This window comes from Pezoporus flaviventris, unplaced genomic scaffold (genome assembly GCF_033815535.1).
Source record: "Pezoporus flaviventris isolate CSIRO_AGI_PZ_B2104156 unplaced genomic scaffold, CSIRO_AGI_Pfla_v1 ptg000045l, whole genome shotgun sequence".
Lineage (NCBI taxonomy): Eukaryota > Metazoa > Chordata > Aves > Psittaciformes > Psittacidae > Pezoporus > Pezoporus flaviventris.
This window is the reverse complement of record NW_026892593.1, coordinates 7,732,916-7,744,976: the sequence shown is the minus strand read 5'-3', so window position 1 is coordinate 7,744,976 and position 12,061 is coordinate 7,732,916. Positions and strand designations below refer to the sequence as shown.

The 12,061-nt window shown below is 40.3% G+C and overlaps 1 protein-coding gene across 15 annotated transcripts in view; it reads right to left on the bottom strand.

Moving 5' to 3' along the window:
• Positions 1–12,061, bottom strand: part of MAGI2 (membrane associated guanylate kinase, WW and PDZ domain containing 2) — a 738,716-nt gene that overhangs the window by 499,435 nt on the left and 227,220 nt on the right. The window lies entirely within an intron of this gene.

Genomic DNA, 12,061 nt, shown 5'->3' with positions numbered 1-12,061 from the left:
GATCCCCACAGTAATGTCTCCCATAGCTATATTCCCTTTAACCCTGACCCACAAACTCTCTGTTAACTGCTCACCTGTCCCCAGACAGAGTTCCATACTCTCCAGCCTATCCCTAACATAAAGGGCAACTCCCTCTCCCTGCCTGCCGGGCCTGTCTTTTCTAAAAAGCCTGTAACCTTCCATTCCAACACTGCAGTCATAGGAGCCATCCCACCATGTTTCTGTGATGCCTATTATATCATACCCCCGTAGACGTGCACACATCTCTAATTCATCTTGTTTGTTCCCCATGCTACAGGCACTGGTATAGAGGCATCTGAGCCGAGCTCCAAATGAAGCCGGCTCATTGGCTGCACTGGCTAGAACATCTCTACATTGCTCCAAGCATTTATTATAGGTGCTGGCAACTGACTGGGTGTGTTGGGATGGAATGATGCCCCCGTCCCCCAACACATCTAGTTTAAAGCCTCCTTGACCAGTCTGGCAAGCCTCCTAACAAAACCCCAGACCAGCTCCACCAGCCCCCAGTAGACCTGGCCTACAAACTTGGGTCCCGTGTTCAAGACACCCAAACCCCTGACTACGGCACCACCCTTTTAACATTTATTAACCTGGCCAATCCTCCTAGCCTTTTTAAGGTCCTCCCCTGTATCCTGGAGAATTGATGAAAAGACTATTTGAGCTCCAGAGCCCCTAACCAGCTCTCCCAGGGCTCTGTAGTCCTGTAAGTTCCCCAGGCTACTACTATTTATATCCCTAGCACCCACATGTTTCAGCAGAAGTGGGTAATAGTCCGTGGGACTTACTAGAGCAGGCAGCCCCTCTGCCACATCCCTGATCCATGCCCCTGGTAGGCAACACACCTCCCTTGAGACTGGGTCAGGCTGACAGATGAGTGCTTCTGTCCCTTTCAAAGCAGAGTCCCCTACCACTACGAGCCACCGCTTTGTCCTGGCAGCACCAGTAGAGATCTTCTTTATCAGTGCACCAGCCGGCTGTTTCTGCTGCGAGTGCGCTTCCTCATTAGCCCTCTGCAGGACAGCAAAGCGGTTCTGCGTGGGGACAACAGATTTAGGAGGAAGCCCCTTGCTTTTGATTGTTCCTCCTTTATTTGTTAGGTTTCTTTTTGTCACTATTTCCCAGCTTCCCAGGTTAACGGCCTCCTTCTTTCCTTCATGAGCTAGAGGGGACGCTTGAGGCCCCTGCTCAGTTTGGGCCGGGAGCAAGCATTCCTGCTTCCTCTCAGCTTCCCTGACATCTTTCAGCCTATTGACAGCATCCCGCAGCTCAGCCCCTGCCGCAGGAGGACCTCTACCAGGGAGCACCGAGTGCAGCCCTGCCCACTGTGCACCCTCCCCTCACCAGACCAGTGCAGGCACTCTCTACACCCCGAGCTCTGCACTGCAGCCTCCCCTCTCATCTCCTCTGTCTGGGTGCCTACGCTGCCACTGCCGGGGCAGCCAGAGCAGAGCTCCCAGACCGGGCCCTGGTCATATCAGTGCTCACCATCCCGCTTGCCTGCCCACGTGAACTGCTGTGCAAGCTGCCTCGACCCGCTCTGTTTGCCCGCTCTGACCGCTGCGCTCTTGGTCGCTTGCACTCCCTGGGATGATACATGGAATCATGATAAAATTAAGCTGATGTAAGCATCACTCTACTGTCTGGGGAAGCAGTGTATTGTTTTACACGATGCAGAAAGCTAAGGCCTGTAGTAATTTAACAAAATTCTACCAGGGACATAGAGAACTAAAGTCACTCTCACTTCAACTCTGCAAAAGTTCATGATTATATTTCACTTCAGCACTAAATTTGTGCTCCAATTTATAACTGTGCCTCTGTACATTTCCTATGTAACATTGCTCGTGTCAGTTTTTCAATGCCTAAGCCAGGTTAAAGTGGTAGTGTTCTTCCTCCTTTTAAGATCACTCACAGTAGAAATGGGGAAATAAATCATAATCATGTCAGAAAAGGCCTCAAGAAATAAGAGTTCTGCCTTTTTTTTTTTTTTTTTTAACTGCATGCATTTTTTAACCGGATTTCAGGTGATCTTCAGTCTAAAAAATGGTCTGGCTCCAGAGTGGGTATTAAAAAATTCAGGAAATTGTAGAAATTTTAAATGTATCACACAACCCTTTATAAACTTATCTTCGGAAACTACCCATGTGTTCTCTCCACCATCCAAATTGCTTCACAGACAATTGCCACGTGGTCTAATCCTGTGTCTTGTACCCAGAGGCCTAGGAGACCACTGAAGACACTTGGTGGGAGGATAAGAGGTGCGATATTTGCTCAGAGCTGTCTCTCCAAAACCAAGATTATCCTCTTAAAATTCAGTTTTGCCTAGTCTTTGGTAACTGTTTGCGAGCACAGGCATTTCCAAAGCAGAGTAAAAGACAGTTACTGTACTTTACACTGCAGCCCATGCCCTAACATGTCTTTAATGATGACAGTAATGCTGTGAGCTTCAGGAAACTCTTGCCAAAGTCAGGAAGACTCCTGCCTTCCTATGAGAGCATGATCTGATCTCTAACCATGATTCATTTAAACATGGACAACCCCTTCATGTTTCCAAACCCACTAAAAACTACTATTAAAAGGTTGGAGTAACTAATGAGCTGTAAGGGATTTATAAAGGGAGTTTTACTTTTTAAAAATGAAAGTGATATACATGGTACATAAATGTTTAATGTATTTTTACTCATGACCTTGAAAGGCACCTCTCTAAGGGTTGTTCCTTTAGTACAATACATTGCAACTTTATTTCTAGAGTTTCAATCTTTAAATTTTGAAGCTGTTCATTAGGTTCACTTGACCTAAAGTTACCAAAAAGAGATAGATCATTGGCACAGCATTATGGAAGTGCTGGTGCATGTGCACGCTGCTCACTGCATGAAAACCTTATTGAAAAATGACATCACTTTCTAGGTCTGTACTGAGCTAAAGGGCAAAACTGCACTTTAGTTTCCCGTGTGGTATGTCTGCTTTTAGGCCACTCCACTGTCTGATGGGCAAAACACATCAGGCAAAGAAGCAAAGACTTTTGTTTTCATAATAAACCATTCTACTTTATCTCCTCCATTTTCCTTTACACTCATCTTCTTTTTAAGGTTCTTTGTTTTGTATAAGAGAGAACTTACATCTGCAAACTTTTCTAAAAACAAGAACAACCACAAAACTTCGATCTTTATTCAGAATTCTCATTTATGAGGATTATACAAGAACAAACATTTTCTTACGTTTATTATTGTTGTTGAAGTCTTCCACATTTTATAAAAGAGGGACAAAGACAGTATAGTTGCATCTTGCAGAAGCTTTCTCTTTTTAGACTTTTCTCCTTTTTCAGAACTTTTTAAAGAATTTCAATGAAATATGAACTACTTAGCAAAAATAGACTCTTCAAAGCATAGTGCTTGGATATTTTCCTCAATTTAGAAGGCAAAATAAAGTCTCTTAGAAAAACAGCAACTCATGGACTTCAAATATTCTTCTGGAAAAAAATAAGCTGGTAGAAGCATGGTCACTAATAAATCTCGCAGATATCCTGGCCTTTCTTCCACCTTTTTTCTCCAGCTCAGAATGAAGAGCTCTATTGAGATCAGAAATAATCCTGCATCTTACTCAGAAGAGTCTGAAAAGTAAAATCGCTACAAAAGCCTACCAGACATATCAGAGTTGGGAGATGCAAACTGAGGATAATGACAGGAAAGGAGTAATTAAATGCTCTCTTTTTATGAAGATGATAGAAGGGAAGATTTTCTTAACAAAATCATAGCTCTCTTTCAGGACACTGTATTGGAAAGTACAAACCCAGAATGACAACTGTTCTCTAACAGCTTTAAAAACTCAGATTACTCAGTTTCTGAGTCAGGACAATTTTAAGTGTGTACTTAAACAGTAGTGAATCGGTGCCTAAATCTTGGTACAAGTGAAGATGGATTTGCATTGCAGATAAAAGTAACTGATGATCAAGTTTTGAAGCACTGTAGGAAAATTATCATTATTTTTGAGGTACACAAAGGTAACTAAAGATTAGGTAATAAATATATTATAGGTAACCTCATTCTACAAAACTGACTCATAGACTTTGGTAATGGATGATGAGCTCTACATTATTTCACATGTTCCTTGAACAAAATCCTGAATAGGATGACTTGCTGCTCAGCTGTATATTTCATCATCTCTTCACAGAGAAAGAGAGAAATATGAAACCTGCCTGATTTTTATCCTATCCTTGAGAAAGCAGCTGTACTAGATTATCTACAGGACATAAACTTTGAGGTATATTTAGGGAAGAGATTTGCTTATTGTATGGACTAGACTTAAAAAGTTCTACCACCTAAGCACTAGCCTTGGTGTAAGCCACTTTCTCCAACCTGGGTAAACTACAGCTTCAAGTCATAAGCTTCCTTTCCCTGCCCAGCTGCTGAAGGCTTGGAGTTAAGACACCAACCCACCAGATTGCTCAGAGTCACTCAACATTTTGGTGGAAGACAATGCAAAACTTCTGTAAAGGAACAGAGATGATTATTTTTCACAGATGGTGCTACTCATACCAGGAATACCAGCGGAACAGAGCTCTACTGCCTAGTTCCTGACACAGCTGTGATCAAACTTTACAGGAAGTGCTCCACTACTTCTTCAGAGAGAAGAAAACCCAAAATATTCTAGTTTTGCTAGAAGGTGTAGGGTGTTTTTGATTTAAAGCTTGAAAAAGCAATGATGCTTCTGTGGTTCTCCAAGATGGAACGACAGGTCAAGTATTCAGTCAAGTCGGTACCAATGTAAGCTGAAGAACTCACATCAGTACCTGTATGAGTTAAAAAGGAAAGCTTATCAGTCAATCAAAACCAAAAATGGGAATCAGTAAATACAGCTGACTTGGAATGAGTGGTGGTGTGCATTTTGTCATTAGCTAAAGGCCGCTAGAATGCAGATAGAGACTGCAATATCGGCAGCCTAGAATGAATTTCATTCTTTCCCACATGCAATATAATCCACTACTTTTCTGAACAATATAGAAATTTCTTAGTCACATATCACATGTATTACTGATTATTTTCAACAAAACACAAAGGAAGTACACTGATAAAATTACAGCACATTGTCCTGGGTTCAGCAGCAGCAGTCATGTTTCTCCTTCGTGGTAGCTGATGCAGTGCTGTGTTTTGACTTCCAGCCTGGGAACAGTGCTGCTGATACCGATGTTGTCGGTTGTTGCTAAGTGATGTTTACCCTGACCAAGGACTTTGTGAGGCTCATGCTCTGCCAGGGAGGAGGGGAAGCTGTGAGGAAGCAGAGATGGGGCGCCTGACCCGGGCTAGCCAGGGAGGTATTCCATACCACAGCACGTCATGCCCGGGGTGGGGGGTAACTGGGAGTTACCCGGAAGGACACGGGCTTCCGGGTGGGACTTGTTTCTTGGCCGGTGGTATCGTATTCTCTTCCCTTGTTATTTTCCCTTATCATTGTTGTAGTTGATAGTAGCGGTGGTGATTTGTGTTGTACATTGGTTGCTGGACTGTTCTTGTCTCAACCCATGGGAGTTGCACTCTTTCGATCCTCCTCCCCGTTCCTCCGGGAGCGGGGAAGGGGAAAGCCCCGGGGGTTGGGGCGGCCCTCGATTGCTCTCAGCCCGGCACCGCTCACTGGGAGTGAGTGAACAAGCTGTCTGGCTAGGGTTTAAACCACAACACACATGCAATTCATTATTATGAAATTTAATACTAAAAATATCTAATCTCTTAAGTGAAAATCATACTGTTTTCTAGACCCTTTTATATATGTCCATGCCAATTGCTTATAATTCAAGGACAAGAATCTTAAAGCTGAAATTATAAGACTGTACTGCGTTTAAATCCAGATTGCTGCTTTCACCTGAAATACAATCTGGAACCTCCACATTATTATAATTATTTTTTAAGCCAAACTATATTTCTGCCACCTCCACAGTAAGAACATTTCCCTATTCAGAATCACTGAAATTAATGTGACAGAACAATTTGAATAATCCATATTAGATTGATAGCTAATCAAGAGGTTGATATGTTAATAACAGTAATACATAAGAAAAAGAAAAGTGCACTAGGTAAAATCAAAACCTGGAGATACAGGAAAAATACAAAGTTGCGACAAACTGTCACAGGACAAAACCAGGATAGTGGTACCTTAAGGATAAAAGGAAACAAAAGGAAAAGCACTTGCAGAAAACAGTTTACCTCGTAACAGTTTTCTGTAACTTAATCTCATCCCTACTGGTGTAACCAAAGCTTATTCACTCTTCATGTGTTAAAAAGAATCTCTCTAATCTTCATTCTTTCTCTCTTTATTTTAATTATTTTTTTTAAATCTTGTAATACCAAGAAGGCAATTCAGAAAGATCATTTAATAAATAAAGGTTTAGAAATCACAGGAATGCTTATATTCAATAATGCTGCAACTTTTGTTAATCACATTCATAATTCAAATTTCAAAGATAGTTTTATTGTTTGAGGAAACATGTCAATAATACATCTAAGACCTTCAGGCTGGAAAAGTCTACTGTTGTAAGGAGATACAGACTCTACCCAAACTTCAAGCTGCTTTAGGCAAGTCAAGAGCTATGACTTGTACAACAAGTTATTTGTGGCCTCTTCTATTATTTGCTGTTCTTCTGCAGAGACAAGGCACTTTATCAGATTGATGCTATTGCCCCTCTATTTTCCTGCTAGTTCCCAAGTAACAAATAAGATTAGTGCCATCATCAAAATTCATTTAAAACTGCCCGTATCCTTTAACCTTTTGGTATTGTGAACTAGAGAACTCATTTTGCAACACCAGAGAGCCTCCTCGAGGTTTAAAGAAACATGGATTGATTCCTGGGGCAATTAGCACAAATACTGTAACTAAACTTCTCATATGGTATTATGCATATATTATATCACATGTAAATAATCACAGACAGATATGATTTGCAACCCAAGTTATGTGCTAGAGATTTCAGTCTTTAAATCACATGCCATTTAACATCACTTCAGTAAGATATGTGATATCCTTTTGAGGAAAACTGCTTAAAAATGGTGGGGTTTGCAATTTCAGAACTTCTTCCTGCTTTTTATTCACTACAGAAACTTCTAGAGACTTTAGTGGTATTATATCAGCTCTCCAGGTGGCAGTGCATTGGATTACCCATTATACAAACAATTTATATTGGCACTGCAGTAGGAAAAAAATAAATTACTGACTTTGGATTATCTGATTTTGAAAACGGCAGAGAAAAGTGTGGTGTTTAAGGAAACAGAAAGGTAGGAATGTAGGAATGGGAAGAATGGAAACAGGGAGCAGAATTAACAGTCTCAGCTTCTTACAGATGTTGATTTGGTTGCAAGGATCTCTTTTGTAACTGAACAGCCAATGGCAATATCCTAATGTCTTCATATGAAGTTTTATGGGACATTAAAGCTGTAATATCATATGTGGTACACAATGACTGCCCTTTATTTTGTTACATCAATTCTTACTTCATGCTGCAATTATATCGCATCAGACACATTCCATCCCCCCTTCATCTTGAACAGTACTAATTTTCTTTGGATACCTGTTATTTTAAGATAAGTATTTCCAAAAGATGTATTAGTCACTGAATAGCTGAGTGCTGATATCCTCAATATGTAGAGCTGAGAAATTTCTGAGAAACGTGACAGGAATTATGTGTTTTCTCTCCCATGACTAACAAATAGTACAGTATTTTCTATCCACGTTGCTATTTGTAGACACAGTTTGGGCATTTATTTACCCTAGATCTTAATTAAGATAAAATCACAATTCACTTTGATAAATAAAACTGTGTTTTGCTTGGTTTTCTTTTCATCTGCTACTTCCCACTGATGGCAACACAATGCCTGCAGCCTAAAACATGCTCCAAGCCCAAGCAATGCTTTGTACCCACTGACTGAGAGGCAGCACAGTGCTGAATGTAATATTTACCACCCTGCTATGAAACAGACAAAAACCCCATAAAATCACATGGAAAAGTCAATACAAAGATGCATAAGCCAATCTCTTTTAATCAGGTATTCCCAGCAACTTCAGAGAAAAAGGTCAGTGTATCTTGAGCATTTCCAGGAGCTAATCAGGAATATTAAATGTAGCAGTGGAAAAGAAAGCAAGGTCTACAGGCAGCAGTTTAACCACCAGTCCACCTCACGCAAATCAACTCAGACACAATCTCTACTGTAGATTCATTTGTTAACAGTTCTTTGCCTTTTGAGGCTATCAGTTATTTGAAGCAGTGACCTCCTCCTCATCTTCTAGCACACATGGCTGTGCTGCACATAGCACAGTGGGGCCCTCATTTCATGTAGTTACATGATTTTGCCTGAAATACAAAAAAGGCTGAATGTGCTTGCCAATGATTCTGCTTGAAATCCACCTCAGAAGCGTGCTCTAGTAGATACACTTTTCCTTAGAGCTCTGCATCGCTCTATTCTGAGCCGAAGTCAACTGTAAGCAATAACTAATGCTATCTGAAAGAACAGAGTAGTCATTAAAGTTAGCTACTGTTATTTTCAGTGATGTGGACATTTCTTGCCAGTATGGTGTATTAAGCAGAGGTTATTTTATCCTAACAATAGTTCCATACAATGTCAGTTAAAAGATCTGCCAGTTTGACAATATCTGGACCTTCTAATTTGTTTAAGAACAAAGTTGTGCACTGAATTTCCACTTTTGAAAGATATTTTTGACAATGAACAAACTTACAAGAAAATCATATGAAACCATGGGCAAGTCTGTTTCACACACTTCCCTCCCAGAGCATTCAATGCTCTTGGCTATGTACTTCTTAGAAGAGGAACAAAGTATTTCACAAACAAAATCTGAAAGGCCTTGTATTCGTCCAAATATAGATTAGTCAAATATATTTCACATTCTTATTCAGAGCAGCTCAACTACACACACAGAGCTTCTGAGTTGGGTTATCACCCACCTGACTTCTGTAACTCTTTCTTCAGCTTGAAAGCCAGAAACCATAGATGAAAATCTGGCTATGTAACTGGGATTTCCTTCAGTATTTACTCATTATTATCACTCTCTTCTCATAGTGACTAATATAAAAAGGCATTAGAAATAATGGAAACTATGCTAACCCCTATTAGCTCCAACCCCAGAGAGGAGGGCTACCGGTGGAAAGCCTAATCAAACTACAATATACATACACCTTATTACTTCTAATTAGTACCCATGAAGAAGACTCTGAATGACAATGGCTTCCTAATGTAATATACTTCTCTGCCAGAGGGAAAGATCATGTTTGTTTTGCAGATGGCAACTTCTCCAGGGCTGAAAGTGTGGACTGAATTCCCGTGCCTGAGTGCCCTCACCATCTTGCATCATTTCCTACTTCAAGTAGAAACATATTTTGTTGACTTCACTGTCTCAAAATATATAAGCCACTGACACTAGCTTTGCCATATATGACAAATAAAATCAAGTCCAGCCAAAAAAAAACCAAACAAAACAAAAGCATTGCATAAGCTTTCTCTTCTGGAAAAGGACTAGACAATAAACAGAAGCACCTTGTAGTCTAGAACATCTCAACAGTACACAGACAATAATGCAGCATGTAGGTTAAATTTATTTATACATTGACCAAATTATACTAAAATAGAATAAAACCACATTTGAAAATGTGGCTTTTGTTTAAAGTCATTCAAAATGACCCAAGAATCTAATCATTCATAGAAGATGCATTAAAAAAATTAAGTCACAGCAGAAATGAAGGATATTATTAAGTGTTCATAGGTTTCATATTTAGAGTTCAGCGTGTAAACTATAACCTAACACAGAGCAATCATAATGTCAATAAGCAAACATAGCAAAAGGAGGAATCATTATCATTGTTTCGTATGTGGGAAACTGCTGCACATCACAACTGCATTTCTTGCTCCTGGTCACTTACATATGCATGTGGCTATCACAAACTGACCCTTTTTCCTATGTTGCTCACAAATATCTTAAATAAACCCTCCTTCCTCCAAGACTTAATAGCAATACTGCATTATCCAGTGCAGTAAGCCTGAGACACAGAGTCCTCTCCAGTCTTTCATCATAATTTTCTTTTTCTAAATGCAAAGAGTAGAAATGAAACTTTCTCATTCCCATTATTCTTTTTTTACTTTGCTGGTTTGGGGTTTGTTTGTTTTGTTTTTTTTTTTAATTATAATTTCACATTATTACTATAGAGGATACATTTCTGGGCTGCATCCTCCACTGTTGTAAATCAGTGAGTGGCATAGAGTAATTCACTGAAGCTACTGTCAATGTGGGGTTATATCCCAGAAGACAGCAATGAGAATCTCTTCAAATTAATAGATGACGATTTACTTTTATGAATCAGCTTGTCATTGTTTGACATTTTACAGTGCTGTTTAATCACTGTATCTTCCATTATCATTTCATATTCCCTGTCTGGGAAGGAAACATACAGACTATTTTCAAACACAGCTGCTGTTTTGCCAGCTCTTAAAGGAATGGAACTTGAAGTTGCCTGGTAGACTATATCAAAGGAGACAGGTCTGACAATGACTGTCACTACCAAAACCGCTTTCTTGTTGCATACACTCCTCAAAGCTTTATTCCTGTGATGACACAGAGTTAGAGCTCTCTCTGCTCACTTTAGTGAAGACTGGAAAGCTGCTTGCCCACATGGCAACTGCAGTTTGCCGCCAGCACTACCAAGCACAGGGCGCAGCATGATAAAGTTGTTGTCTGCCTAGAACATTCAGAGTCCTACGTGTGTTTCATGGCCTTTCTCCAGATCCCTGGACTTGGACAGGGAGGGTCAGATAACGCTTACCTGTGTTTAACAACTACTGCTCCGTACCACGGCTATTCTTCTGTGTTCTAGGACAACTTCAATGGTTTACTGCTCCTAAATAACTTCAGGAATAAATTTAGGGTATGAAAACTATGCTAAAATGCCACAGAATAGACAAAGGGGAAGAAAATGCACAAGAAAAAACTGTGTCTTCTGAACTTGGAAAATTACGAACCATTCTTCCCCCCAGAACTGTCTTTTGTCATTGTTTGTTTCCTCCAAGATGCTCAGAGTATTTGTCACCTTTATTACTTTTGGTTTCCCAACACCTGAAGTCCAGTCCTCCTGCTTGCATTAAAGCCAGAGCTGTGTCCTGATAGAAGACCACTGCCCAGTCTTCCTTCTCCAGAATGTGCATTTTCTTTTATATCATTTGCAATACTGTATCCTTAAAAAAGTTTCAGTTTCTTGACCTTGTCTGGTGACAGCTTTATTGCTGTTCTAACTCTGCTTCAAATTAACAGAACTTTTTCTTCTTTTTCTTGTTTATGTATCACTTTCATTACTGCTGTCACACAGCTCTGGGGACACAGCTAGTTAACGACTGCATCTCAACTACTGCAAACACAATCGCACATTCTGCCCTGGGATATATGCGTGTAATTCCTGTTGACAATGCAGGGAAAATCAATTTCACATGGCACTGAAAACTGCAACCACTTATGGAAGGCAGCATTTGACTCTGAGGGTTACACGGTCATTTATGATTTGGTAGAGAGTGGCACTGCATTAGTAAAAATAGAGAAGTGTAAGGATCACAAACCAAACCAATTCACCACATCCACTGAGGCCACAGTTTCTGAGGGTAGAATTGATCCATTACCCTCATATCATGAGATTCTGGCCCATCCACCCTTAGGTGCACACAGGGATGTCCTGTATATTGTACAATTCAAATTCTTTTACAGTAAGTACTGACTTATCTGTTCTAGCTGCATTTGGCTTATCCTGATTTAAAACAGGTATGGACTTAGTTCTCTGCTTCCTATTTTCAGAGAGTATAGTCACTCATTTAATATAAGTGAAAGATGTCTTAGTTTGACCTGGAAGGCTGAGAAACCAGTGATCGTAGCCCCTGCACTACTAGGGCCAGTGCTGTCAGTCTGAACAGAGAGGCAAGAACAGTAAAAACTCAGGGTCAAGGACTTTCTTATAAAGGTTCTCCTGGATTCACTGACAATTATACCTCTATAACTGAGGAAAGATTGT